Source organism: Silene latifolia, chromosome X, assembly GCF_048544455.1.
Source record: "Silene latifolia isolate original U9 population chromosome X, ASM4854445v1, whole genome shotgun sequence".
Classification (NCBI taxonomy): Eukaryota; Viridiplantae; Streptophyta; class Magnoliopsida; order Caryophyllales; family Caryophyllaceae; genus Silene; species Silene latifolia.
The window spans coordinates 320,964,092-320,974,572 of NC_133537.1; positions in this window are offsets into that span (position 1 = coordinate 320,964,092).

Below are 10,481 nucleotides of genomic sequence, written 5' to 3' on the forward strand. Positions count from 1 at the left end.
ACCATCAACAACCACCACCACGGCACGGGACACGCCGGACATACCGACAACCACACTGCACGGACACGCCCGGACATACCGATAACCACAAACAAACCGGGACACGCCCAGACGTACCGGGTCCGAAAGCCAACCGGATCCCCTGCCAGACGTCGTGTCTCAACCACACGAGTCCCTCCGTAACTCAATCCATTAATGTGCACATCCCTCTTAGAGTGGGAAGCTCCAAGAGGCGACTTAAGCGCAAGACGGTCTCCCAACCGTCTTACGTCTCCAAAACAACAACAACACGAATCCTCCAACATATACAATCACAACTGTCATAATATGAAATGCATGATGATACGTGCAATTTATATAGTCTTTTTAGCCTCTTATTGCATGCATTTTCATGTCGTTTTCTATAGTTTTTTTATTGCAAAATGCCCTGAATAGGCTTCTTTGGTTTGTTTCGTCTCATTTGCAGGAACGGACCTCAAAGTGGTGAAATCGTGCCTTATTCGTTCCCCCTGGCATGCATTTATGGAGATGGAGGATTTAGAGCGGAAGTGCTGTGCCTCGGGAAGCGTGAAGGAGTCCTTAGAAGCTGACCAAACGAGATCAAGTTGTTTTCAGTTGCTGAGTGCTCGATCGAGAGCTCTTTTGGTCGATCGAGTGGTTTTGACGGTAGCTGGAGTTCGATCGAGTCCCTGATGAGCTCGATCGAAGTAGGTTGAATTGAAGGCTCTCGATCGAAGCCCTGACTTGCTCGATCGAGAGGAATGAAATGCCTCGATCGAGAGGTTTGCTTATTTACACGGGATTTTCTTCCGTGATTATCTTTAGTTATTTAATAAAACGCTTCCCTATATAAGGTGAAGACGTCATTAGGTTAAACACACTTTTTGAGAACTCTTTAAACTCTTTAATCAGTCCCTAATTACTTTAACCAGACACTTTTCTCTCTTTTCTCTTTTGCTACGTTACTTTGCTCTCGATTCCGGATCTCAATTTGTAATCTCTCTTCACTCTTTCTCTTAATTTAATTCCTCTTAATTATTTGTTCCTTAATTTATATTTAATCATTGTTATTAATTTATGCATCATCGTTCTTTTAATTAATCTATTATGTCTCTTGTTAGTTTATTCATCGTTATTATTGTTAGTATCATTAATAGCATGAGTAGCTAATTCTCTCTATGTTAGGATTAGGGGAGCCATGGTAGTGAGTTGACGATGTTGTGAATAAGTTAGATGATTAAATTGTGAGAACTGTTTTATGACAATATAATTGTAATCGTTTAGTTGAGTGCATGCTTCTAAACTAGTTAAATCGGTTAAATTCAGACCTAGATCGGAAGATTGGAATTAATGACTTTTATGAACAAGAGACTACCCTAATGAGGACTGAAGTTAAGTTAGTTGTATTCTAGGGCGGATAGCGGACCGGAAAGACCTTTACCTTACCCTTCTCACATTAGATCGTCACGAACTATTTATGATCGAGTTGATTAACTACCATGGTGAACCGACTTCCTAGCATACTTCTCTTTATTTGATCACACCTTTAATTCTCTTTATTCTATTTGCTCTTTTCTCTTGTCTCAATCTCTATTAGTTTGTTAGAAATCAATTTAAAACCCCAATCGTTACTTTGACAGACTTAGATTAGCGAGATAGATATAATAGCCTCCCCTGTGGAGATCGACCCTACTTCCACTAGCTTCGTTGGTTGTTTTAGGTATTTATTTTTGGTACTAAAACGACAGTGTATCAAATTTTGGTGTCGTTTCTTGGGGAGGCAATTAGCCTATTTATCTGTTTATTTTCATTTGTATTCGTGTTAGGGAATTTCTAATTCCTTGAGACAGTTCTTATTTATTTTCTCTAGTGTTGTTTATGCCCAGGTCTAACAGGTCAGAATTAGTGCCAGCTGATCCTGAACCGGAGCGGACTTTTCGCTATAGACAAAGATTGCTGAGAAAGAATCAAAAGGAAGCCTTGAGTACTTTTAAACCCGATTTTGAACATTTTTATTTGCAGAAGACCAGTCTTTTGAAGAAGACAATTTTATTTTTGCAGCCAATTCTGTGAAGATGCCTAATATCACGAGTCACTCTGAGCCTACATCTGCTTCCATTCCTAAAGGTTTCAACCTTGCAACAGAGGATGGCAGTACATTTGACATTCGGCCGTCTTATATCAATTTGGTCGTGAGGAATATGTACCGTGGGGTAGCTGGTGAGGATCCGCGAAAACACATGGAAGTCTTCACCGATTATTGTTCTACCATTCCCGCCACTAAGGGAGTGACACAGGACAAGATTAAGGAGGTTATATTTCCTTTCTCCTTAACTGATGGAACCCAATAGTGGCTCACTGATCTTGATAGGACTGCAGCTGGGATTACTAACTGGGAGACACTCGCCCTAGCCTTCTATAAGAGGTACTTTCCTCCACAACGAACTAATCAGCTGAGAGGAAAGATCACAAGTTTCAAGCAAACGCCAGATGAGAACTTGTACGAGGCGTGGGGTCGGTTCAAGAAGCTTGTGCGGTCTGTTCCTGATCACGGTTTTGATCAGTGGTTCTTGTGCAACCAATTTTATAATGGGTTGTATGACGATCACCTTGCTATTTTGGATGCTACATCAAATGGTCGGTTCCAAAAGAATATCGATGACGACAAGGGATGGGGGATCATTGAGGAGATGGCTACCCATTGTGCTGAATATGGAAACCCAAGAGGAGGAATAAGAACAGTTTCTTCAGTTGATAGTGCAGTTGTGGCTCAGCTAGAGGCCATGAATGCCAGGTTTGACAAATTGGAGGTTTGACAAATTGGAGTTGCAGGCTGCTGGGGATCAACAAACGGTTCACTTGTTGACTAGACAAGAAACCGTTTCATGTGAGAGGTGCGGTAGTAATGATGGTCACACTGCTGTTGACTGTCTAGCTGAGAAGGAGCAGGTTTTTGCCTTTCAACAATATAGGCAAGGGGGCTCCTATTACAACAATCAAAGTGGAGTCCATTCTAACTTGAGATGGACTAGTCAGAATGTATTGAATCCTACACCTCCACCGCAGCAACAACAACCTTACGTTCTACCTCATAAAGCTCAACAAGTCTTTCAAAAGCCTCCATCGTTTCCACCACCGCAACAAGGTATTTCTTCTAGTGGCGTAAGTGAAATGGCCGAGTTGAAGTCGATGATTCAGTCATTGACAATTCAATTGCAGTAAAGTGACCAACAAAAAGATGCATCAATCAAGTCACTTGAGTCACAAATAGCTCAACTCGCCACCAATCAAGCTTCAAGGCAACCGGGTCATTTACCGTCCCGGCCTGATAAGAAACATCATGAGACGATGAATCTAATTAATCTGAGGAGTGGTCTTTCCTACGAAGGACCTAAAATGCCGACTGAAGGCGATAAATCAGACTCGGAAATCGAAGTTCCTACTCGTGAACAGTCGTCCCTTGATGAAAGTATGCTGAATCCGAAGAAAGTACTCGATCGACTCATTTCTGGAGGTCGATCGAGGAGAATTGCTGTGGAAAGTACTCGATCGAATGGTTCTGATGCTCGATCGAGTATTGTTGAAATTGAAGCTTTCGATCGAGTAGGGGATAGTACTCGATCGAGTGAAGTTGATGAGAAAACCACTCGATCGAAGGGAAATAGTGGCCGATCGAGTAGAAATGATGCTGATGGCGAGAATTATTTAGCAAAAAGAAATGAAGGTTTAGAAATTCCCATCACGGTCCCTTTCCCGACGCAATTGCAGAACAAGAAAGCTGAACAACAGTTCGGTAAATTTGCTGATATTTTAAAGAGCCTTCACGTCAACGTTCCCTTCGCCGAATTGCTAACTCAGGTACCCTCTTACATGAAATTCATGAAAGAAATATTAAAGCGTAAGAGGCATATAAATGATCATGAAACGGATAGCTTTGACTGAAATAGGCTCGGCCCTAATTCAAAATAAGACACCACCCAAACTGTCTGACCTGGGTAGCTTTTATATTCCATGCAATATAGGGACCCACTTGATTGACAATGCGTTATGTGATCTGGGAGCTAGCGTGAGTGTCCTACCATTGTCTCTCGCTAAGAGACTTGGTTTGACCAAATTTCATTGTACCAAAATGACTGTGCAGATGGCTGACCGTACTTTAACACGGCCCCTAGGTGTCTTAGAGGACATACCTGTAAAGATCGGGAAATTCTTTATTCCCGTTGACTTTGTAGTCTTAGACATACCCAAAGATTCTTACACTCCTATCATATTAGGATGACCATTTTTATTATTGCTCGCTTGAGTGATAGATGTCGGGGGAAGACTCTTATTTTTCAGGTAGGTGATGAGGAGCTGATTTTCTATCAGTCCAATGTTCGTAGGTCCCCTATGCAGGTTCAGCCTTGCAACGCCCTACCCTCCATAGACCCTGACACAGATTCTCCAGTTAATAATATTGAGTCATGCGCTGCTATATTGACACCTCCGCCTCAGACTGATAGCAATATAGAGGACCATTCTGTTGTTTCTTTTATTGCAGGTATACACAGAGTGGACATTGGAGATTATGTCGAAGCCAAGGATGATGCCAAGGAATATGTCAAGGAAAAGGATCATGAACGGGAAAAGAAAAACAAAGGAAAGAAGAAAGTGAAGGCGTATGTGGACGCGAACTATTCTTCTTCAACCAGTTCAAACTCATGGCGATCCAAGAGGACGGTCTGCGATGCTGAAGGGACCTCCTCTAGTCAGAAGCCCTCTTTTGGGCTGTTGAAGTGCTTTGGACAATAAACGGGAAATGTCTCGTGTAAAAAACTTTGTAATTTGGATTTTTGTTAGACATTTTTTTTGCTTTTTAGACAATAGTGTAGTTAGTTTTTAGCGTAAGACCGAATATAGACTGTGTTTTGTGAATTTGGTATTTTCGGGAAGTGTTTTTCTGTGTTTTTATGCAGGTTTGGGGAAGATATGCTGCATTGGGATGCATGCCAAAAGGAGAAAGCCTCGATCGAGTACTTTTTGTACTCGATCGAGAAAAATGCCCAGGTAAAGCCTTCTATCGAGTAAACTAGAGTAATCGATCGAGTAGAAATGAGGAGCAAAAGTCCTCGATCGACAAATTTGCTGTGTTCGATCAAGTAGAATTCAAGGAGGAGAAAGAAGTCTTCGATCGAACAATTTCAAAGGCTTCGATCGAGCAGAATCTTGAAAAAAGTTCTCAATCGAGTGGTTTAAAATCACTCGATCGAGTGAAACTGCTGATAATACACACGGGAGTGTTTCTATTCCCTATTCTTGTAATACTACGGATTTTCTTAAGTTGAATACTCGACCGAGTAGAGCCTACTCTACGAGTAGTGCTAATGGCGTAGTCTGTTTTGGTTCCTTTGAGGCATACTCGGCGAGTATGAAGAATACTCGACCGAGTACGAATACTCGGTCAGTGTACACTTTACTCGACCGAGTATCCGTCCAGCGAGCATTAATTCAGCGGTTTGAGGCGGGAGTGTTTAGGGTTGTTTTATATTCAAAGTCAGTTTCTAAAACGTCATTTTTACCCTAATCACTTTACGATTTCCCTAATCACACTCTAATCACTCCCCAAATCATTCCATAATATCATTGTGTGTGCAATCATCGTGGTCCTTGCGTGTAATCTCTCACTCCACTGTTGGTAAGTGTTATTTCTATGTTATTTATATTCTTTTGGGGTTACTGTGTGTATGGAATTTGGGAAATAAGGGGGGATTGTGCAATGTATAATTATGTTATGTGGTTATTATATAGGAGAAGACTTCATAGAGGAGCCTTTCTGATTGTTCGGTTTCGTACTGCCGTTGATTGCTAAGGTAGGGTTTTCCCTACTCAGTTTACTGTTCATTGTTTAAGACATAATTGTGTTGTGATTATTGTATCTGCTGATCATCGGTGTACGGGCGTTGTTGTGACGATGTTGGTGTGGAGATGTTATGACAACTGTGATGCTGTGTGTGTTGTGATTGTGGTGGAGTCACTTCCGGGAGTGGCTTCACACCCTAGTTCGCCCTCCGTGGAACCCGCCACGGTAGGGGATGTGCACATTAGGGGACAGGGATTGTCAGTCGCTCGTTGATGAGCTGGACTAGGTGGGATCGGCTGCGGTCACCCACTGGCGGCGAGGATTACCTGTTGCGATGGGTAATCTGGAAGGGCTATACACTTCGGTGTGTAGTCGGTTACTGTGTGAGATCGGGAGACTGGGGGTGGAGGATGATCAGCTGGTTACCTTGTTTGTTTGTCTTATATTGATTGAGTAATACTGACCCCGTTGTTTGTGGAATCTGCTGTGATCCATTCGGGGATGGTGAGCAGGCTTGACAGGTATTGCTAGTGGTGAGCTTGGGGCAGTCATGGGAGTGTTGTCATCACCAGTCGTAGCATCCCCATCCGAGTCTTAGTTTTGATTTCATTAGTTGTCAGACATTGGAGTGTTTTATTGAACTAGTTTTGGATTTTGGTTTGATGTAAACTTTAACACTTTATGGTATTTTAATAAATGTGCTCAGTTCAGACGCTTTTGATATGTACTAACCTCGGGCAACCGAGATGGTAACACACTTTCATGGTGGGGTGGTCCTGGTAAGGCACCTTGGTATGAGAGGGTGTTACAATTCTATTTTCATTGTAACTTCTTTCCTTCTTCCTTATTTGCGCGAAAAAACCCCCTAATAATTCCCCAAATCCCCATTTTTCTTCCCTTTCTACCAAATCAATTACCCACAAATTGTTCCTTGCAATAATTTCGACCATTGCCCTCTATTTTCCCCTTGAAATTTCGTGTTTTTTGTGGGATTTTCTGCGATTAGGGTTTTCAAAAAATCGGGTATTAATTCGATTGATTTTGTGCTTAATTGTCGATTTTAGTTGCAATTTCTCTTGGGTATTTCATCAAGTAAGTTCCTTCTCTCAATCCTTAATGTTTTATTGCGTTTTTTGTGCTTGATTATTGACATTAGAGTTTCGAATTTTTAATTTTGGGGGAAAATTCGTGTTTGATTCCTGGTTTTTGATTAAGGAACTTACTTTGATTAATAGGATGGATAGTAGTGTTTCTGCATCTAGTTCTACCACTGCTCAGTCTACCTCTGAGACGGTGGTCCCTGCTGCCACCACCGTCACTACCCCTGTTGTTACTGCTACTGTTACTCCCGCTGTCACTGTTACAACTGATGTTTCTGCCTCCGTACCATCCTTGGTGTCGACCCCTGCTGTGTCGACACCGTCTGTTACAGTCCCTTCGTCTGCTCTCGTACCTCGAACAGTTTCTGGCTGCGCTCCTGGGCTAGCCGCTGCTGCCCTTGCTGCTTCACGGGCCAAGGGATGGGGTCCTACTGCTACTGCACGAGCCGCTGCCCGGTTCGTAGCCGATGACTCTCTGGACTCGCTTCCCGAGTTCCCTTAGGTACGATTTGTTAAGTCGCTTCATCTTAAACGTTTCATGCATTTGATAGACTGTAACATTACTTCTACTAAATTTTTGTGTCGTTCTTCATTGGATAAGTTGGGGATTTTAGAACCCGTGGCTAAACTATTAAACGGGACTGGGATGATGGGTCTGACTACAATGAGAGCACTCACATATGAGCAAGTGACCCTTGAGTTATTTAGCTCTTTTACTTTCTCATCCGCTGCCTATGACACTGACCCGGGGAGTTCTTGCATTTCTTTCAGACTGTTTAACCAGACCTTCACTTGGACCTTAGCTGAGTTTGGGAGGAGGTTAGGTTTGACTAGTGATGGCCCTCAGGAAGCTCCTGTCTCTACTTTGGGGTACTGTTGCACATACTCCCTTTGACCAGAGGAAGGTGGCTCACATCCATCTTCCCCCAGCCCGTTACTTTCTTCGTCTCCTTGGGGAGATGATCTTTGGCCGCCACGAGCCTAACAACGTTAATAACGTTGAGTTGTCTATTTTAGCGGGCTATTTGAACATTGATAGTGCTGGCCCCTTCGTTCTCAACAATGCTTATCTGACAGCTCAACATTTTAACGTTGTCGGGCAGAAGAGGAGGGGCACGATTTCCTGTGGTGGGTTGGTATCCTACATTACCCGTAGCCTCCTCACTGACTTCCCCCGTGGCCTAACACATGTAGATAGGAACGTGTACATTGACATTGACGCCATGAGGCGATGTTTTGGTTAGCTAAGGACCAGCGGACTTGGAAGATTAGTGGTTCAGAGTCCGTGACCTTACCTTTTCCCGACCTACCCCATCTTTTACCCTTGACCACTGTGTTGGGTAGGTTACCTCCACCTCTACCTTCTTACCTTCTTACACTTGCTTCTTCTGCTTCTAAGAAGAGGAAGAGACCTAAGACCAGAGAGGGGTCCACACCGACTCAGGCTAGGCAGACGTCCACGCGTACGCCGACACCGACCCCTATCCCTACTCCTTCTGTGCCACAGCCGGTTCTGCCGGCTAACTTTGTTCCTCCTCCACCCTTTGAGGCGCCCAAGGTCATGGACCAAGGGCATCGTGATGGTTTGCTTCTTGATATGTCCAGGAGAGTGGCTCGTATAGAGCGGGACCAGGCACTTGCCTTGTTTCCTCTATACGAGTACCACATGTGGAAAGGACGTCCGTTCTGCACGGTGGCCACACACCCTTCTTTCTACTAGTACCGCGGAGGGGTACCCACAACCGGAGAGCGAGGCGGACAGTTGAGCAAGAGGAGAGGGTCGAGCCGACATTCTTTGCAGTCGTCACAGGAGGAGTGACGAGGAGGAGACTGATCCCACCTACACGGTGGCTGACGAGGAGGAGGGGGCTGACGAGTAGCTGCCAGTCTACTCACTTCCCCAGTTTCCTGGCTGGTTTGGGGAAGTTCGCACATATTGTAAGTATTTCCGCTTTATTTATTTTTCATCTCCATTTATTTATTTATTTATTTTATTTCCTTTATTTATTGGCTGTAATTATCCCGTTCCCCGTATATTCTGCTGGTGTATGCTGGAGGACAACGGGGGCGTTATCCGTTTTGGTTTGGGGAGGGTATTGCATCCTTTGAGTCTGCATTTGCATTTGTTTTTGCATTCACGTGAAATTTCTGCTTGCGTCGTTGTTTTAATTTCAAAATATTATCAAAAATTTTTAAAAAAATAGACAAATTAAAAAAAAAATACAAAAATATTTCACGTTTATTTTTGCATATAGGCCGAGTCGGAACGGTAGATTTCTGTGATGATATTGCACTGTAAATTATCATTTCACTTAAGCCTAGCATCAGATTGTCATTTTATTAGCTTGGTCATGCGTATAGTCTACGAGTTAATGTTAAAAATACAGCTGAGCATATAGACTTGACCTGATAAAATTGGCAAACTACTTTAAAATTTCTAAGTTTTTAGAGCTGTATAACTGGTGTCATTTATGACCAGTTCATGTAGGAATTAAGAGTAGTATACTCCTTGCATAACATGTTCATTAATTTGGACTTTCATGAAATTCGATTGCTTTTTACTTGCATACATTAGGGTTTGTGGTCGGTGTCACATGCAGGGAGGCGCTTGCAATTTTCCCTTTCTTTCATTTCCACCCATTTAGCTCCACATTAGCCAAACTTAGCCTTTTTTACCCATTAACTACACCCAAATTAAGCCTGCCTGTCAAGCTAGTTTAGTGTATTTTGCGGTATATTTTCCACTGATGCGAGTTGGTTTGTTTTATTTTGTTTGGAATTGGTAGAAAAGAAAAGAAAAGAGGATGTGTTGGAATTGAAAAAAAAGAATCGAGATGAAAAATGAAAAAAAAGAGAAGTAAAATGTGGGCCGGAAAATGAGAAAAGAATTAGAAAAGAAAAAAAAGAAAAAGAAAACAGACCGTGTAAGAAAGGGAAGTTTGTGACGGTCTTACTCCTATGCATTACTTATGTCTTCTGAGGAATTGTGTATTGGTTAGTGAGTTTTTGTGCCAGTTGATGGGTACATGTGCTAAATTTTATAATTGGTTAAGAATCGGATTTGCTTAGTATGGTATTGTTTAGGTGTTAGCTTGACGCTATACCTCCACATTTTCCATGACTTGTTTTGCCTTTTCTTACCCATTGCCTCACTAAACCATAATTTTTGTAAGCCCTCAGCTGTGACAGATATTGTTTGGTTGGAATGTATGTATGGTGATTAGAATTGTCTACCATTTTTGTTGCAAGCATGTTTATGTAGGTCGTAGTTTAGGTGCGTGGCTATTTTCTCTTCTCTTATACTTATATACTTATCCTTTGCTTCATGAGAGAAGAGTGACCCGTGAGAGTCCGATTTTAAAGGTCTTGCAAGGTCGACAGTTCAGCTTATTTATAGACATCATACAACTCGTTTGCGCTTGACTGTTGTAGCTATAAATGTCAGTTTTGTTTGCATTAAACGGTTTAAGTGGACAATTTATAGCTAGCTCTGAGTTTTCTTATCCGTTCCATTAGTTTGCATTTAGTTTACTCGAGGACGA